This window comes from Scyliorhinus canicula, chromosome 12 (genome assembly GCF_902713615.1).
Source record: "Scyliorhinus canicula chromosome 12, sScyCan1.1, whole genome shotgun sequence".
Taxonomy (NCBI): domain Eukaryota; kingdom Metazoa; phylum Chordata; class Chondrichthyes; order Carcharhiniformes; family Scyliorhinidae; genus Scyliorhinus; species Scyliorhinus canicula.
The window spans coordinates 98,577,523-98,596,287 of record NC_052157.1 but is presented as its reverse complement, the minus strand read 5'-3'; the positions used below and the strand labels follow the sequence as shown (position 1 = coordinate 98,596,287).

The following is an 18,765-nucleotide window of genomic DNA, read 5'->3' as shown; positions in this document are numbered from 1 at the left end:
TACAGAGAGTGGGGTGGGGGGGAGAAATACAGAGAGAGGGGTGGGGGGGAGAAATACAGAGAGAGGGGTGGGGGGGAGAAATACAGAGAGAGGGTTGGTGGGGGGGGAGAAATGGTGAAACAGAGTACGGCCCTGGGACAGGGCGGGGTGGTGAGTTGTAATTTGGGCCCCTGTAACTGTTTCTATTCCCCCTGGGTGCAGTTAAATATCTGGGATCGGCAGCAGTGGGGAGCAGCAGCAGGAGGCGAAACATAGAGAGGAGAGAGCGCAACAGGAATAGAGAATACAGCCCCAAAGAATGGACAGAGCAGGTTGATGACTTGAGAAAGGGAATGGATGGATCAGAGGGAATGGATGGATCAGATAGACAACTGGAGAAAAGGAAATGGATGGATGAAATAGACAATTGCAGAGAGGAAATGGACAGATCAAATCGATTACTGGAGAGAAGGAATGGACGGATTAAGTAGACGACTGGAGAGAAGGAATAGATGGTCAGGTTGATGGCTAGGTTACATTAACATGGTGGTAATGTTATTGGACCTGTAATTCAGAGACTGAATTAATAATTCAGTGATACAAGCTCAAATCTCCCCATTCAGCTAAGGGAATTTAATTTTAATTAATGAAAAAATAAATAAAAGAATCGTCTCAGTAAAAATGACCAACTCATGGATTGGTGGGAAGAACGGTGATGCAGTGGATGGCACTGTTGCCTCACGGCAGAGAGGTTCCAGGTTTGATCCCATCTCACTGTCTCTGTGGAGTTTGCACATTCTCCCCGTGTTTGCCTGGTTTTTGCCCCCACAATCTAAAGATGTGCAGGGTAGGTGAGTTGGCCACGCTAAATTGCCCCTTAATGGAAAACATTAATTGGGTACTAAATTATTTTTCAAACTCCTGTATCAACCAATGTACTTTGCAAATATATCCTTAAGGAAGGAAATAGAACAAATAATTAAGAAAATTGCAGCACAGGAACAGGCCCTTCGGCCTGACAAGTCTGCGCCGACCATGCTGCCCGTCTAAACTAAAATCTTCTACACTTCTGGGGTCCATATCCCTCTATTCCCATCCTATTCATGTATTTGTCAAGATGCCCCTTAAACGTCACTATCGTCCCTGCTTCCCCCACCTCCTCCGGCAGCGAGTTCCAGGCACCCACTACCCTCTGTGTAAAAAAACTTACCTCATGCATCTCCTCTAAACCTTACCCCTCACACCTTTAACCTATGCCCCCTAGTAATTGACCCCACTCCCCTGGGGAAAAGCCTCTGACTATCCACTCTGTCGATGCCCCTCATAATTTTGTAGACCTCCATCAGGTTGCCCTCAACCTCCTTCGTTCCAGTGAGGACAAACCGAGTTTATTCAACCTCTCCTCATAGCTAATGCCCTCCATACTAGGCAACGTCCTGGTAAATCTCTTTTGCACCCTCTCTAAAACCTCCACATCCTTCTGGTAGTGTGGCGACCAGAATTGAACACTATACTCCAAGTGTGGCCCAACTAAGGTTTCATACAGCTGCAACATGACTTGCCAATTCTTATACTCAATGCCCCGGCCAATGAAGGCAAGCATGCCGTATGCCTTCTTGACTAACTTCTCCACCTGTGTTGCCCCTTTCAGTGACCTGTGGACCTGTACACTGGGATCTCGTACTGTCAATACTCTTGAGGGTTCTACCATTCACTATAGTCCCTACCTGTATTAGACCTTCCAAAATGCATTGCCTTACATTTGTCTCCCATCTGCTGCCCAAGTCTCCAAACAATCTAAATCCTGCTGTATCCTCTGACAGTCCTCATCGCTTTTACAATTCCACCAAATTTTGTTTCGGCCCCAAACTTGCTAATCAGACCAGTTATATTTTCCTCCAAATCATTTATATATGCTATGAACAGCAAAGGTCCCAACACTGATCCCTGTGGAACACCACTCGTCACAGCCCTCCAATGAGAAAAGCACCCTTCCATTGCTACTCTCTGCCTTCTATGACCTAGCCAGTTCTGTATCCATCTTGCCAGCTCACCTCTGATCCCATATGACTTCACCTTTTGTACCAGCCTGCCATGAGGGACCTTGTCAAAGGCCTTACTGAAGTCCGAATAGACAACATCCACTGCCCTACCTGCATCAATCATCTTTGTGACCTCCTCTCAAAACTCCATCAAGTTAGTGAGACACGACCTCCCCTTCACAAAACCATGCTGCCTCTTGCTAATACGACTACTTGCTTCCAAATGGTAGTAGATCCTGTCTCGAAGAATTCTCTCCAGTAATTTCCCTACCACTGACGCAAGGCTCACTGGCCTGTAGTTCCCTGGATTATCCTTGCTTCCCTTCTTGAACAAAGGAACAACATTGGCTATTCTCCAGTCCTCCGGGACATCACCTGAACACAGTGAGGATCCAAAGATTTCTGTCAAGGCCTCAGCAATTTCCTCTCTTGCCTCCTTCAGTATTTTGGGGTAGATCCCATCAGGCCCTGGGGACTTATCTACCTTAATATTTTTCAAGACGCCCAACGCCTCGTCTTTTTGGATCTCAATGTGACCCATGCTATCTACACACCCTTCTCCAGACTCAACGTCCACCAATTCCTTCTCTTTGGTGAATACTGATGCAAAGTATTCATTTAGTACCTCACCCATTTCCTCTGGCTCCACAGATAGATTCCCTCGCCTGTCCTTCAGTGGGCCAACCCTTCCCCTGCTACCCTCTTGCTTTTTATGTGTGTAAAAAGCCGTGAGATTTTCCTTAACCCTATTTGCCAGTAACTTTTTGTGACCCCTTTTAGCCCTTCTGACTCCTTGCTTAAGTTCCTTTCTACTTTCCTTTATATTCCACAAGCTTTGTCTGTTCCCAGCCTTCTAGCCCTGACAAATGCCTCCTTTTTCTTTTTGAGGTGGCTTACAATACCTCTCGTTATACATAAAAACTAGGAGCAGGAGTAGGCCATCTGGCCCCTCGAGCCTGCTCCGCCATTCAATGAGATCATGGCTGATCTTTTGTGTACTCAGCTCCACTTTCCGGCCCGAACACCATAACCCTTAATCTCTTTTTTCTTCACAAGGTTTATCCAAGGTTCCCGAAATTTGCCATATTTATCCTTCTTCCTCACAGGAACATGCCGGTCCTGAATTCCTTCAACTGATATTTGAAAGCTTCCCACATGTCAGATATTGATTTACCCTCAAACATCCGCCCCTATCTATGTTCTTCAGTTCCCGCCTTATATTGTTGTAATTAACCTTCCCCCAATTGAGCATGTTCACCCTTGGACCACTCTTATCCTTGTCCACCAGCACTTTAAAACTTACTGAATTGTGGTCACTGTTCCCAAAATGCTCCCTTCCTGAAACTCCTACCACCTGGCCGGGCTCATTCTCCACTACCAGGTCCAGTACAGCCCCTTCCCTAGTTGGACTAACTACATATTGTTTTAAGAAGCCCTCCTGGATACCCCTTACAAACTCTGCCCCATCCAAGCCCCTAGCACTAAGTGAGTCCCAGTCAATATTGGGGAAGTTGAAGTCTCCCATCACAACAACCCTGCTGCTTTTACTCTTTTCCAAAATCTGTCTACCTATCTGCTCCTCTATCTCCCGCTGGCTTTTGGGAGGCCTGTAGTAAACCCCCAACATTGTGACTGCACCCTTCTTATTCTACCCATATCTCTACCCATATAGCCTCAGTGCCCTCTGAGGTGTCCTCCCACAGTACAGCTGTGATATTCTCCCTAACCAGTAGTGCAACTGCTCCACCCCTTTTACGTCCCTCTCTATCCTGCCTGAAAGATCTAAATCCTGGAATGTTTAGCTGCCAATCCTGTCCTTCCCTCAACCAGGTCCCTGTAATGGCAACAACATCATAGTTCCAAGTACTAATCCAAGCTCGAAGTCCATCTGCCTTACCTGTTATATTTCTTGCATTAAAACATATGCACTTCAGACCACCAGTCACGCTGTTTTCAGCAACATCTCCCTGTCTGATCTTCCTCAGAGCCATAGTGGCTCTATTTCTTAGTTCTCCCTCAATTTTTTCACCTTCTCCCTCAATTTTTTCACCTTCTTGACTTATTGCTCCGGTAGCCATACTAGTTTAAACCCTCCCGTGTGACACTTGCAAACCCTAGCAAAAGACAGGATATTTATGCCTCTCCAATTTAGATGCGACTCATCCTTCTTATACAGGTCACCCAGGAAGAGCTCCCAGTGGTCCAGATAACGGAAACCCTCCCTCCTGCACCAGCTGTTTAGCCACGTGTTTACCTGCTCTATCTTCCTATTTCTGGTCTCTCTGGCACGTGGCACAGGGAGTAATCCCGAGATTACAAACCTTGAGGTCCTGTCTTTTAACTTTCTGCCTAGCTCCCTGAACTTCTGCTGCAGGACCTCATCCCCCTTCCTGCCTATTTCGTTGGTAACATTATGTACCACGCCCTCTGCCTGTTTGCCCTCCCCCTTCAGGATGCCCACTACTGTTCTGAGACATCCTGGACCCTAGCACCTTTCACATCCACAGAAGCCCCTGACTATAGAGCCCCCTATGACTATTGCTCTTCTGCACTTTGACCCTCCTTGCTGAACAAAGAAAATTACAGCACAGGAACAGGCCCTTCGGCCCTCCCAGCCTCATCAGAGCCAGCTGTGGTGCCACAACTCTGGCTGCTGCTGTTTTCCCTTGATAGGCTATTCCCGCTGACACTATTCAAAGGGGGACTATTCACCTGTTCAAGAGGGGGCAACCACAGGGGATTCCTGCACTGATTGCTTGCCCCTTCTGGTGGTCACCAGAAATCTGTCAGTCTTGCTCCGCTTGGCTGCATGTGATTCGAGACTCACAGCAGTATGTTTGACAAGTGAAAACATAGAACATTACAGCGCAGTACAGGCCCTTCGGCCCTCGATGTTGCGCCCACCTGTGAAACCACTCTAAAGCCCATCTACAGTATTCCCTTATCATCCATATGTCTATCCAATGACCATTTGAATGCCCTTAGCGTTGGCGAGTCCACTACTGTTGCAGGCAGGGCATTCCATGTCCTTACTACTCTCTGAGTAAAGAACTTACCTCTAACAGCTGTCCTGTATCTATCTCCCCTCAATTGAAAGCTATGTCCCCTCGTGCCAGACATCACCATCCGAGGAAAAAGGCTCTCACTGTCCGCCCTATCTAATCCTCTGATCATCTTGTATGCCTCAATTAAGTCACCTTAGTTACAGTGCAGACTTTGTTTGCACTGGAGTGCTGAACTGGTTGCATTTGAGTGCTACAGTGAGAGTTTGGTGACTGAGGGAGTGCTGAACTGGTTGCATTTGAGTGCTACAGTGAGAGTTTGGTGACTGAGGGAGTTAGGTGAAGAGGGAATAAGGTGCTCCTTACATTTCATTTCCTATATTTATCAAAGAGCGTGAAGGGAGCCAGGAGTTTAGAGTACAGCTGACTGGAAGCAGAGTCAGAGGGCGGAGGTCCAGTTGGTCTACGGGGCAGCTAATTCTGTAAAGTAAGAGGGGATGGAGGCTAGGGCAGTTGCATACTCCTCCTGTAGAATGTGGGTGGTGAGGGATACCACTGGTGTCCCTGCTGACTATACCTGCGGGAAGTGCACCCAACTCCAGCTCCTCAGAGGAACTGGAGCTGGATGAACTTTGGATCATCCGGGAGGCAGAGGGGATTATCGAGAAGAGTTACAGGGAGGTAGCCACACTCAAGGTACTGAACAAGAGTAGCTGGGTTACAGTCAGGGAAAGGAAAACTAACAGGCAGACAGTGCAGGGATCCCTCGTGGCCGTTCCCCTTCAAAACAAGTATACCATTTTGGATGCTGTTGGGGGGTTGATCTACCGGGGGAAGGCCCTAGCTGCCAGGTCTCTGGCACTGAGTCTGGCTCTGGGGCTCAGAAGGGAAGGGGGGAGCATAGAAAAGCAATAGCAATAGGAGATTCAATGGTTAGGGAAATAGAATGGAGATTCTGTGGTCGCGAGCGAGACTCCCGGAAGGTATGTTGCCTCCGGGTGCCAGGGCCAGGGATGTCTCGGATCGTGTCTTCAGGATCCTGAGGGTGAGCAGCCAGAAGTCGTGCACATTGGTACCAACAACATGGATAGGGCAAGGGGTGTGGAGGTAGTAAACAAGTTTAGGGAGTTAGGCTGGAAGTTAAAGGCCTGGACAGACAGAGTTGTCATCTCTGGTTTGTTGCCGGTGCCACATGATAGGGAGGCGAGGAATAGGGAGAGAGTGCAGTTTCACACATGGCTGCAGGAATGGTGTAGGAGGGAGGGCTTCAAGTATTTGGATAATTGGAGTGCATTCTGGGGAAGGTGGGACCTGTACAAGCAGGACGGGTTGCACCTGAACCAGAAGGGCACCAATATCCTGGGGGGAAGGTTTTCTAGTAGTCTACGGGAGGGTTTAAACCAATTTGGCAGGGGAATGGGAACCGGATTTGTAGTCCAGCAACTAAGGAAGCCGATATTCAGGACGCCAAAGCACGTAGTGATGCAGTGGAGAAGGTAACACTGACAGAGAATACTTGCAGGCAAGGAGATAGGTTTAAGTGTGTATACTTCAATGCAAGAAGCATCAGGAATAAGGTGGGTGAACTTAAGGCATGGATCAGTACTTGGGACTACGATGTGGTGGCCATCACGGAAACTTGGATAGAAGAGGGGCAGAAATGGTTGTTGTAGGTCCCTGGTTATAGATGTTTCAACAAGATTAGGGAGATGGTAAAAGAGGCGGGGGGGGGGGGGGGGGTGGCATTGTTAATTAGAGATAGTATAACAGCTGCAGAAAGGCAGTTCGAGGAGGATCTGCCTACTGAGGTAATATGGGTTGAAGTCAGAAATAGGAAAGGAGCAGTCACCTTGTTGGGAGTTTTCTATAGGCCCCCCAATAGCAGCAGAGATGTGGAGGAACAGACTGGGAAACAGATTTTGGAAAGGTGCAGAAGTCACAGGGTAGTCTTTAGATCAAATAGTTTTGATGGGGTAGTGTTTGTGCAGTGTGTCCAGGAAGCTTTTCTAACATAGTATGTAGATTGTCCGACCAGATGGAGGTCATATTGGATTTGGTACTTGGTAATGAACCAGGGCAGGTGATAGATTTGTTAGTGGGGGAGTGTTTTGGAGGTAGTGACCACAATTCTGTGACTTTCACTTTAGTAATGGAGAGGGATAGGTGCGTGCAACAGGGCAAGGTTTACAATTGGGGGAAGGGTAAATACAATGCTGTCAGACAAGAATTGAAGTGCAGAAGTTGGGAACATAGGCTGTCAGGGAAGGACACAAGTGAAATGTGGAACTTGTTCAAGGAACAGGTACTGCGATTTTTTGATATGTATCTCTCTGTCAGGCAGGGAAGAGATGGTCGAGTGAGGGAACCATGGTTGACAAGAGAGGTTGAATGTCTTGTTCAGAGGAAGAAGGAGACTTATGTAAGGCTGAGGAAACAAGTTCAGACAGGGCGCTGGAGGGAAACAAGACAGCCAGGAGGGAACTGAAGAAAGGGATTAGGAGAGCTAAGAGAGGGCATGAAAAATCTTTGGCGGGTAGGATCAAGGAAAACCCCCAAGGCCTTTTACACATGTGAGAAATATGAGAATGACTAGAGCGAGGGTAGGTCCGATCAAGGACAGTAGTGGGAGATTGTGTATTGAGTCTGAAGAGATAGGAGAGGTCTTGAACAAGTATTTTTCTTCAGTATTTACAAACAAGAGGGGCCATATTGTTGGAGAGGACAGTGTGAAACCGACTGGTAAGCTCAAGGAGATACTTGTTAGGAAGGAAGATGTGTTGGGCATTTTGAAAAACTTGAGGATAGACAAGTCCCCCGGGCCTGACGGGATATATCCAAGGATTCTATGGGAAGCAAGAAATGAAATTGCAGAGCTGTTGGCAATGATTTTTTCGTCCTCGCTGTCAACAGGGGTGATATCAGAGGATTGGAGAGTGGCGAATGTTGTGCCCCTGTTCAAAAAAGGGAATAGGGATAACCCTGGGAATTACAGGCCAGTTTTCGGCGCAGGCTGGGAGGGCCGAAGGCCCTGTTCCTGTGCTGTAATTTTCTTTGTTCTTTTCTTTGTCTTACTTCGGTGGTAGGCAAAGTAATGGAAAGGGTACTGAGGGATAGGATTTCTGAGCATCTGGAAAGACACTGCTTGATTAGGGATAGTCAGCACAGATTTGTGTGGGTTAGGTCTTGCCTTACAAGTCTTATTGACTTCTTTGAGGAGGTGACCAAGCATGTGGATGAAGGTAAATCAGTGGATGTAGTGTACATGGATTTTAGTAAGGCATTTGATAAGGTTCCCCATGGTAGGCTTATGCAGAAAGTAAGGAGGCATGGGATAGTGGGAAATTTGACCAGTTGGATAACGAACTGGCTAACCGATAGAAGACAGAGAGTGGTGGTGGATGGCAAATATTCAGCCTGGAGCCCAGTTACCAGTGGCGTACTGCAGGGATCAGTTCTGGGTCCTCTGCTGTTTGTGATTTTCATTAACGACTTGGATGAGGGAGTTGAAGGGTGGGTCAGTAAATTTGCGGATGATACGAAGATTGGTGGAGTCGTGGATAGTGAGGAGGGCTGCTGTCGGCTTCAAAGAGACATAGATAGGATGCAGAGCTGGGCTGAGAAGTGGCAGATGGAGTTTAACCCTGACAAGTGTGAGGTTGTCCATTTTGGAAGGACAAATATGAATGCGGAATACAGGGTTAACGGTAAGGTTCTTGGCAATATAGAGGAGCAGAGAGATTTTGGGGTCTATGTTCATAGATCTTTGAAAGTTGCCACTCAAGTGGATAAAGCTGTGAAGAAGGCCTATGGTGTGCTAACGTTCATTAGCAGAGGGACTGAATTTCAGAGCCGTGAGGTGATGATGCAGCTGTACAAAACCTTGGTCAGGCCACATTTGGAGTAGTGTGTGCAGTTCTGGTCACCTCATTTTAGGAAGGATGTGGAAGCTTTGGAAAAGGTGTAAAGGAGATTTACCAGGATGTTGCCTGGAATGGAGAGTAGGTCTTATGAGGCAAGGTTGAGGGTCATAGAACATAGAACAGTACAGCACAGAACAGGCCCTTCGGCCCTCAATGTTGTGCCGAGCCATGATCACCCTACTCAAACCCACGTATCCACCCTATACCTGTAACCCAACAACCCCCCCTTAACCTTATTTTTATTAGGACACTACGGGCAATTTAGCATGGCCAATCCACCTAACCCGCACATCTTTGGACTGTGGGAGGAAACCGGAGCACCCGGAGGAAACCCACGCACACAGGGGGAGGACGTGCAGACTCCACACAGACAGTGACCCAGCCGGGAATCGAACCTGGAACCCTGGAGCTGTGAAGCATTTATGCTAACCACCATGCTACCCTGCTGCCCTGCGGTCCTAGGCCCTTTTCTCATTAGAACGGAGAAGGGTGAGGGGCAACTTGGTAGAGGTTTATAAGATGATCAGGGGAATAGATATAGACAGTCGGAGACTTTTTCCCCGGGTGGAACAAACCATTACAAGGGGACATAAATTTAAGGTAAATGGTGGAAGATATAGGGGGGGATGTCAGAGGTAGGTTCTTTACCCAGAGAGTAGTGGGGGCATGGAATGCACTGCCTGTGGAAGTAGTTGAGTCGGAAACGTTAGGGACCTTCAAGCGGCTATTGGATAGGTACATGGATTAGGGGAGAATAATGGAGTGTAGATTAATTTGTTCTTAAGGGCAGCACGGTAGCATTGTGGGTAGCACAATTGCTTCACAGCTCCAGGGTCCCAAGTTCGATTTCGACTTGGGTCACTGTCTGTGTGGAGTCTGTACATCCTCCCTGTGTGTGCTTTGGTTTCCTCCGTGTACTCCGGTTTCCTCCCACAGTCCAAAGATGTGCAGGTTGGGTGGATTGGCCATGATAAATTGCCTCTAGTGTCCAAAATTCTATGATTAATCTGGGAAAATCATACGATTTTCCCTCCATACCAGGGAACATTCTGGTAAATCTCTGCACCCTTTCCAATGCTTCCACATCCTTCCTATAATGCGGTGACCAGAATTGCATGCAATACTCCAAATGCGGCATCACCAGAGGTTTGTACAGCTGCAACATGACCTCATGGCTCCGAAAATCAATCCCTCTGCCAATAAAAGCTAACACACCGTACGCCTTCTTAACAACCCTCTCAGCCTGGGTGGCAACTTTCAGGGTTCTGTGTACATGGACACCGAGATCTCTGCTCATCCACACTACCAAGAATCTTACCATTAGCCCAGTACTCTGTCTTCCTGTTATTCCTTCCAAAATGAATCACCTCACACTTTCCTGCATTAAACTCCATTTGCCACCTCTCAGCCCAGCTCTGCAGCTTATCTATGTCCCTCTAACTTGTAACATCCGTCCACAACTCCACTGACTTTAGTGTCTTCTGCAAATTGTACTCACCCATCCTTCTACGCCCTCCTCCAGGTCATTTATAAAAATGACAAACAGCAGTGGCCCCAAAACAGATCCTTGCAGTACACCACTAGTAACTGGACTCCAGTCTGAACATTTCCCATCAACCACCTTCTTCCAGCTAGCCAATTTCTGATCCAAACTGCTAAATCACCCTGAATCCAATTCCGGTCCCCTGCAATAGCCGACCGTGGGGAACCTTATCAAACATTTTACTGAAATCCATATACACCACATCAACTGCTTTACCCTCATCCACCTGTATGGTCACCTTCTCAAAGAACTCAATAAGGTTTGTGAGGCACGACCTACCCTTCACAAAACCGTGTTGACTATCTAATAAAATTATTCCTTTCCAGATGATTATACATCCTATCTCTTATAAACCTTTCCAAGACTTTGCCCACAACAGAAGTAAGGCTCACTGGTCTATAGTTACCGGGGTTGTCTCTACTCCCCTTCTTGAACAAGGGGACAACATTTGCTATCCTCCAGTGTTCTGGCACTATTCCTGTAGACAAAGATGACTTAAAGATCAAAGCCAAAAGCTCAGCAATCTCCTCCCTCGCTTCCCAGAGAATCCTAGGATAAATCCCATCCGGCCCAGGGGACTTACCTATTTTCACTCTTCCAGAATTGCTAACACCTCCTCCTTATGAACCTCAAGCCCTTCTAGTCTAGTAGCCTGTATCTCAGTATTCTCCTCGACAACATTGTCTTTTTCCTGCGTGAATACTGATGAAAAATATTCACTTAGCACCTCTCCTATCTCCTCGGACTCCACGCACAACGTCCCACTACTGTCCTTGACTGGCCCTACTCTTACCCGAGTCATTCTTTTATTCCTGACATGTCTATAAAAAGCTTTAGGGTTATCCTTGATCCTACCTGCCAAAGACTTCTCATGTCCCCTCCTGCCTCTTCTTAGCTCTCTCTTTCGATCCTTCCTAGTTAACTTGTAACTCTCGAGTGCCCTAACTGAACCTTCATGTCTCATCTTTACATAAGCCTACTTCATCCTCTTGACAAGTGTTTCAACTACTTTAGTAAACCATCGTTCCCTCGCTCGACCACTTCCTCCCTGTCTGACAGGTACATACTTATCAAGGACACGCAGTAGCTGTTCCTTGAATAAGCTCCCCATTTCCATTGTGCCCATCCTCTGCAATTTCCCTCCCCATCCGATGCATCCTAAATCTTGCCTCATCGCATCATAATTGCCTTTCCCCCAGATATAACTCTTGCCCTGCGGTATATACCTATCTCTTTCCATCACTAAACTAAACATAATTGAATTGTGGTCACTATCACCAAAGTGCTCACCTACCTCCAAATCTAACACCTGTCCTGGTTCATTACCCAGTACCAAATCCAATATGGCCTTGCCTCCCGTTGGCCTATCTACATACTGTGTCAGGAAACCCTCCTGCATACATTGGACAAAAACGGACCCATCTAAAGTACTCAAACTATAGCGTTTCCTGTCAATATTTGGAAAGTTAATGTCCCCCATAACAACTGCCCTGTTACTTTCGCTCCTATCCAGAATCATCTTTGCAATCCTTTCCTCTACATCTCTGGAACTTTTCGGAGGCCTATAGAAAATCCCTAACTGGGTGACCTCCTTTCCTGTTTCTAACCTCAGCCCATACTACCTCAGTCGACGAGTACTCATCAAACGTCCTTTCTGCCATTGCAATACTGTCCTTGACTAATAATGCCACCCCTCCCCCTCTTTTACCACCTTCCCTGAGCTTACTGAAATATCTAAACCCCGGCACCTGCAACAACCATTTCTGTCCCTGCTCTATCCATGTCTCCAAAATGGCCACAACATCGAAGTCCCAGGTACCAACCCATGCCGCAAGTTCACCCACCTTATTCCAGATGCTCCTGGCATTGAAGTAGACGCACTTTAAATCACCTCCCTTCCTGCCGGTACACTCCTGCAACTTTGAAACCTTACTCATGACCTCACTACTCTCAACCTCCTGTATACTGGAGCTACAATTCAATCCCCTGCCGAACTAGTTTAAACCCTCCCGAAGAGCATTAGCAAATTTCCCCCCCAGGATATTGGTACCCTCCGGTCCCAGCGTAGACCATCCCGTTTATAGAGGTCCCACCTACCCCAGAATGAGCCCCAATTATCCAGGATTTGAAACCCTTCCTCCTGCACCATCCCTGTAGCCACGTGTTCAACTGCTCTCTCTCCCTATTCCTTGTCTCGCTAGCACATGCCACGGGTAGCAACCCAGAGATAATAACTCTCTCTGTCCCAGTTCTAAGTTTCCACCCTAGCTCCCTGAATTCCTGCCTTACATCCCTGTTCCTTTTTCTACCTATGTCGTTGGTACCTATGTGGACCACAACTTGGGGCTACTCCCCCTCTCCCTTAAGGATCCCGAAAACACGATCAGAGACATTGTGGACCCTGGCACCTGGGAGGCAACACACCAACCTCGAGTCTCTCTCGTTCCCACAGAATCTCCTATCTATCCTCCTAACTATGGAGTCTCCAATGACTAATGCTCTACTCCTCTCCCCTTCTGAGCAACAGGGACAGACTCTGTGCCAGAGACCTGTACCCCATGGCTTACCCCTGGTAAGTCATCGTCCCCCAACAGTATCCAAAGCGGTATACTTGTTACTAAGGGGAACGACCACAGGGGATCCCTGTACTGACTGCTTCCTCACAGCCCCTCTCACCGTCACCCATCTATCTTTATTCTTCGGAGTAACTACATCCCTGAAGTTTCTATCTTTGACAAACAGCAGGACCTTGGGAAGCATCATGGATTAGAGGGAGCTTGGTGTGCCTGTACACCAGCCCCTTAAGGTAGCAGGGCAGGTAGATACAGTGGTTAAGAAGGCATATGGTATAGGGCTTTACTGGCTGAGGCATAGAGTTTAAGAGTAGGGAGGTTATGCCGGAACTGTTTATTAATTGGTTAGGCCACAGCTAGTTCCAAGTTGAAGGACGTGTTAACAGCAGCAAAACTCAAGTTTGTAACATAGAAAAGACTCATAAATGGGCGGCACCGTGGCTCAGTGGTTATACTGCTGCTCATGGCATTGAGGACCCGGATTCAATCCCTACAGTGCAGAAGAAGGCCATTCGGCCCATCGAGTCTGCACTGACCTTCCGAAAGACCACCCGATCCAGGCCCGCTCCCCCATCCTATCCCAGTAACCTCACCTAACCTTTTCTTTTGGGAAGTAAGGGGCAATTTAGTGTGGCCAATCCACCTACCTGCACGTCTTTGGACTGGGAGGAAACCGGAGCACCCAAAGGAAACGCACGCAGAGACTTGGAGGAAGTGCAAAAGCCACAGACAGTCACTCGTGGCCAGAATTGAACCCGGGTCCCTGGTGCTGTGAGGCAGCAGTGTTAGCCACTGTACCGCCCCTTTCTATGGCGTATTGTGTGCCGTCTGGATCCACCTTGTAGGAGGGATGTGATCGCACTGGGAAGGATGCAGAAGAGATTTACCCAGGATGTTGCGTAGGCTGGAGAGAGATTGGATAGACCTGGGAGTGTTTTCCTTGCAGACTGAGGGGAGGGGGGGGGGGGGGGGGTGGGAGACCATGATTGAGATGTATATAATTATAAGGGGCATAGATGGAGTAGACAGGTAAAAACGTTTCCCTTTGGTGGGGGAATCCATGACAAGGGGGCATAGATTTAAATTGAGGGGCAGGAGGTTTCGAGGGGATGGGAGGAAAAACTTTATTACCTAGAGGTTGGTGGAGTATGGAATACATTGCCTGAAAGGGTGGTGAAGACAGAGACCCTCACAACATTTAAGAAGTATTTAGATGCACACTTACGATGCAACGGCACACAAGGCTATGGGCCAAGGGCTGAAAATGGGATTAAAGTAGTTAAGTGGTTGTTTTTGACCGGCGCAGATGTGATGGGCCGAAGGGCTTTTTCTATGCTGAAGACTTCCTTGAATTCTCAGACTTTTTAACTGCCCTCTGAAATGGCCGAGCAAGCCATTCAGTTTTAGCTGGCTTACCACCACTTGCTCAGAAGCAATTGGCACAGGCAATAAATATTCGTATTTCCAACAACATTCACATTCCAGGAACAGAGGAATAGGACTATACCATCCAGAACCTGTCCCGCTATTTAACTAGATCATGGCTGACCTTCTACCTCACGCCATCTTCCTAAATGAAAGAATCACACACACTGGAACGGAGAGATCAGATAACATGACTGTACACAGAGGGACATAATAAGACAGAACCATTGCACAAAGAAGGGAATGGACAGATCAGATATAACTAATAGGGGGAAAGGAAACTAGGTGGTGAGCTGGAGACAGGTGCAGAGAGAGATCAAAACTGTCTACCAATGTTGGCAAGTGAAGATTTGAAGCTGGAATTACAAAGTAACAGGAACAACTCAAATATTTCCACATTAAAAATAAAACTCAGTTGTGTTCTCTGCGTTTAGTTGCGGCTTTAGATCCTGACAGCTTTTACATTTAGTAAAAATTCAGCATTCAAATGTTGCAGTTGAGTTTATAGAATATTTGAATTGACAACAGTCAGAAGCAGTGGTGTAGTGGTATTTTGCTGGAGACCCAATGCCGTGGATTCAATCCCACCACAGCAGATGGTGGAATTTGAATTCCATACAAAAAATCTGGAATGAAAAGTCTAATGATGGCCATGAAACCAATGTGGATTGTTGTAAAAATTCATCTGGTTCATTAATGTCCTTTAGGGAAGGAAATCTGTCATCCTTACCTGGGGCCTGGCCTACATGCGAGTCCAGACCCATGGCCAAAGTGGTTGGTTCTTACATGCCCTTAGGGATGACAATGAATGCTGACCCAGCCAGCAATGCCCACATCCCATGAATGAATAAAGAAAAAACATAGAAGAATCAGTATATCCCTTCTCAAAGCCGCATCTGATGAAGTATTCCATATTGCAGTAACCTTGCTCGTAAAATAGTTACAGCACAGAAGGAGGCCATTCAGCCAGTCAGCTAGTTCCGTCCCCTGTAGCTCTCCAATTCATTTCGCTTTATTTCTACTTTCCTTTTAAAAGCCATGATTATATTGGCCTCCATGTTCTCGAGCAGTGCCTTCCCGATCCGAATCCCTTCACCATTTCTCTAGCTGCATATTTTATACCAATATCTCTATACCTGTGCACCTAGGGGGTCTGTTAGCTCAGTTGGCTGGACAGCTGGTTTGTGATGCGGAGCAATACCAATAGCACGAGTTCAATTCCTGCATCAACGTGTTATTCATGAAGGCATTCTCAACCTTGCCCCTTGCCTGAGGTATGGTAACCCTCTGGTTAAACCACTACCAGTCAGCTCTCAAAAGAGGAGAGCAGCCTATGGTCCTCTGGGACTGTGGTGACATTTACATAGTCTATGCCTTAATAACTATACCCCTGACCCGATAATCCTATATTTTATACCTGTGCATTAGACAAACACCTGGCACTGGGAGTAATCCATGGATTACTATATTTGAGAATTTAAAAATACATTTTAGGATGTGGGTGCCACTGGAAAGGCCAGCTTTTGTTGCCTACTCCTAATTGCTCTTTTCCAGAATGGCTTGCTAGGCCATTGGGGGGGGGGGAGACATTTAAAAGTCAACCACATTGCTGTGGGTCTGGAGTTAGACCAGGTAAGAACAACAGATTTTCTTCCCGAGAGTGCATTAACTGAACCAAATGGGGTTTTTCTCCAATAATTGATGATAACACCGTGACCGTTAACTGATTCGATCTTTCAATTCCACATTTATTTAATTGAATTTAAATTCTACCAATACCTATGCTGGGTTTTAAACCCGTGTCCCCAAAGCAATAGCCTTGGCCTCTGGATTACTAGGTCCAGTGAGAGCTTGGGCCTTGATATTATTTGACCAGTGAGAGCCTGGACCTCTGGATTACTCATCCAGCGAGAGCTTGGATCTCTGGATTATGAGTCCAGCAAGAACCTGGGCCTCTGGATTACTAGCCGAGTGAGAGGCTGGGCCTGTGGGTTACTAGCCAGTGAGAGCCTGGGCCTCTGGTCTTCTAGCCCAGTGAGAGCCTGGACCTCTGATGACTAGCCCACTGAGAGCTGAGCCTCTGGATTACTAGCCCGATGGGAGCCTGGACCTCTGGATTAATAGTCCAGTGAGAGCCTGGGCTTCTGGATTACTCATCCAGTGAGAACAAAGGCCTCTGGAATACTCGCCCAATAAAAGCATAGGCCTCTGCATCACAAATCCATTGGGAGCCTGGGTCTCTGAATCACTAGTCCAGTGAGAACATTGTCCTCTGGATTACAAATCCAGTGAGAACCTGGGCCGCTGGATTACTAATCCAATAAAAGCCTGGGCCTCTGGATTACTCACCCAATTAGAGCCATGAGCCATTAGATTACTCACCCAATAAGAGCCTGGCGCTCTGCAGTACTAGCCCAGTGAGTGCCTGGGTCTCTGGATCACAAATTCAGTGAGAGCCTGGGCCTCTGGATCACAAATTAAGTGAGAGCCTGAGCCTCTGGATCACAAATTCAGTGAGAGCCTGGGCCTCTGATCACAAATCCAATGGGAGCTGGGCCTCTGATCACTAGTCCATTAACACTAGCACTCCACTACCATCTCCCCATGATCATAGAATTTACAATACAGAAGGAGGCCATTCGGCCCATTGAGTCTGCACCGGCTCTTGGAAAGAGCACCCTCCCCAAGCCCACACCTCCACCCTATCCCCATAACCCAGTAACCCCACTCAACACTAAGGGCAATTTTGGACACTAAGGGCAATTTAGCATGGCCAATCCACCTAACCTGAACATCTTTGGACTGTGGGAGGAAACCGGAGCCCCCAGAGGAAACCCACGCACACACGGGGAGAACGTGCAGTCTCCGCACAGACAGTGACCCAAGCCGGGAATCGAACCTGGGACCCTGGAGCTGTGAAGCAATTGTGCTAACCACTATGCTACCATGCTGCCCTTCTGTGATGTTCTTTGATTTCCTCCTGAAGCTCCAGCGATTTTCTATTCCTTGTTTTTGGTTCCCAAATGGACTTCTACTATTTGCCCTGAAAGAATTCTGCACCTTTCAGTCCTTTACCCACAACACACTGCACTTCTCTATCATTGACTGTGGGACCCCCTGTACCATTTCTGTATCTTGCTGTGTCCCTCTGTGCAGTTGTTTGACCTGTTGTCTGATAGATTAAAATGAAAATCGCTTATTGTCACGAGTAGGCTTCAAATGAAGTTACTGTGAAAAGCCCCTAGTCGCCACATTCTGGCGCCTGTTCGGAGAGGCTGTTACGGAAATCGAACCATGCTACTGGCCTGCTTGGTCTGCTTTCAAAGCCAGTGATTTAGCCCTGTGCTAAACAGCCCCTAAACGGACCATAATTAATATTCAACGCTGCCAGCCAGTATGATGCATGTCATTACTGTTTCTGGGTACTCAATGCCACATGTCCTGATGTTACAACAGTGACAGCACTTTAAAAAATACTTAATTTGCTGTAAATTGCCTTTGGATGGTTTGACAATCGGAAAGGTACTTTGTAAATGCATCATCTTTTGTTTCTTTATGAAAATTAAGAAATGTGTTTGCTTGTTTCTTTCAGCAATTAGAGATAATCACACCATTCCAACTATATTTCAATCCAGAGTTAATATTTAAACACTATCAAGTAAGTGTTATGTATTTTATCTTAATGCTTTGTGACACACAGACAGTATATACTCACCATTACTAAAATGTCCAGTGTGGCGATAGCTATTCCCATTACGTTCCAATGTATTCAATACTGTTTGGAGTCATCTTCAATGACAATTGCTGGTTTGAGAAGGATTAGCATTCCCTTGTTCTGACAATATCAGAAAATTACACAAACTCTGGTGGTTTTGTGGATTTTCAATTGCAGTAAGAATCTAAAATTCCTCCTGGAAGTCGATATTTATTGACTGCTGTGGCATCTTTCATCAGTTATTTGATGATTTCCCACTCCGACCACTGTTTTTCCAGTGCTAAATTTAATTGTTTTTTCAATAAATTTAAAGCACCCAATTTTTTTTTCAGTTAAGGGACAATTTAGAGTGGCTAGTCCACCAACCCTGCACATCAGCTTTGACAAAGAGTCATTGGACTCGAAACATTAGCTCCTTTCTCTCCCTACAAATGCTGCCAGACCTGCTGAGAATTTCCAGCATTTTCTCTTTTGTACCCTGCACATATTTGGGTTGTGGGGATGAGACCCACACGGACATGGGGGAGAATGTGCAAACTCCAAATGGACAGTAACCCGGAGCCGGG

At 46.9% G+C, this 18,765-nt stretch overlaps 1 protein-coding gene across 1 annotated transcript in view; it reads left to right on the top strand.

Annotated features, from left to right (window-relative positions):
- Nucleotides 1-717: 717 nt before the first annotated feature.
- The window catches only part of LOC119974563 (derlin-2-like), a 78,169-nt gene continuing 60,121 nt past the window's right edge, over nt 718-18,765 (top strand). Inside the window, exons 1-2 of the mRNA XM_038813556.1 lie at nt 718-737; nt 18,077-18,142. The gene's annotated coding sequence lies outside the window, so the exon portion shown is untranslated. The remainder of the gene's footprint in view (nt 738-18,076; nt 18,143-18,765) is intronic.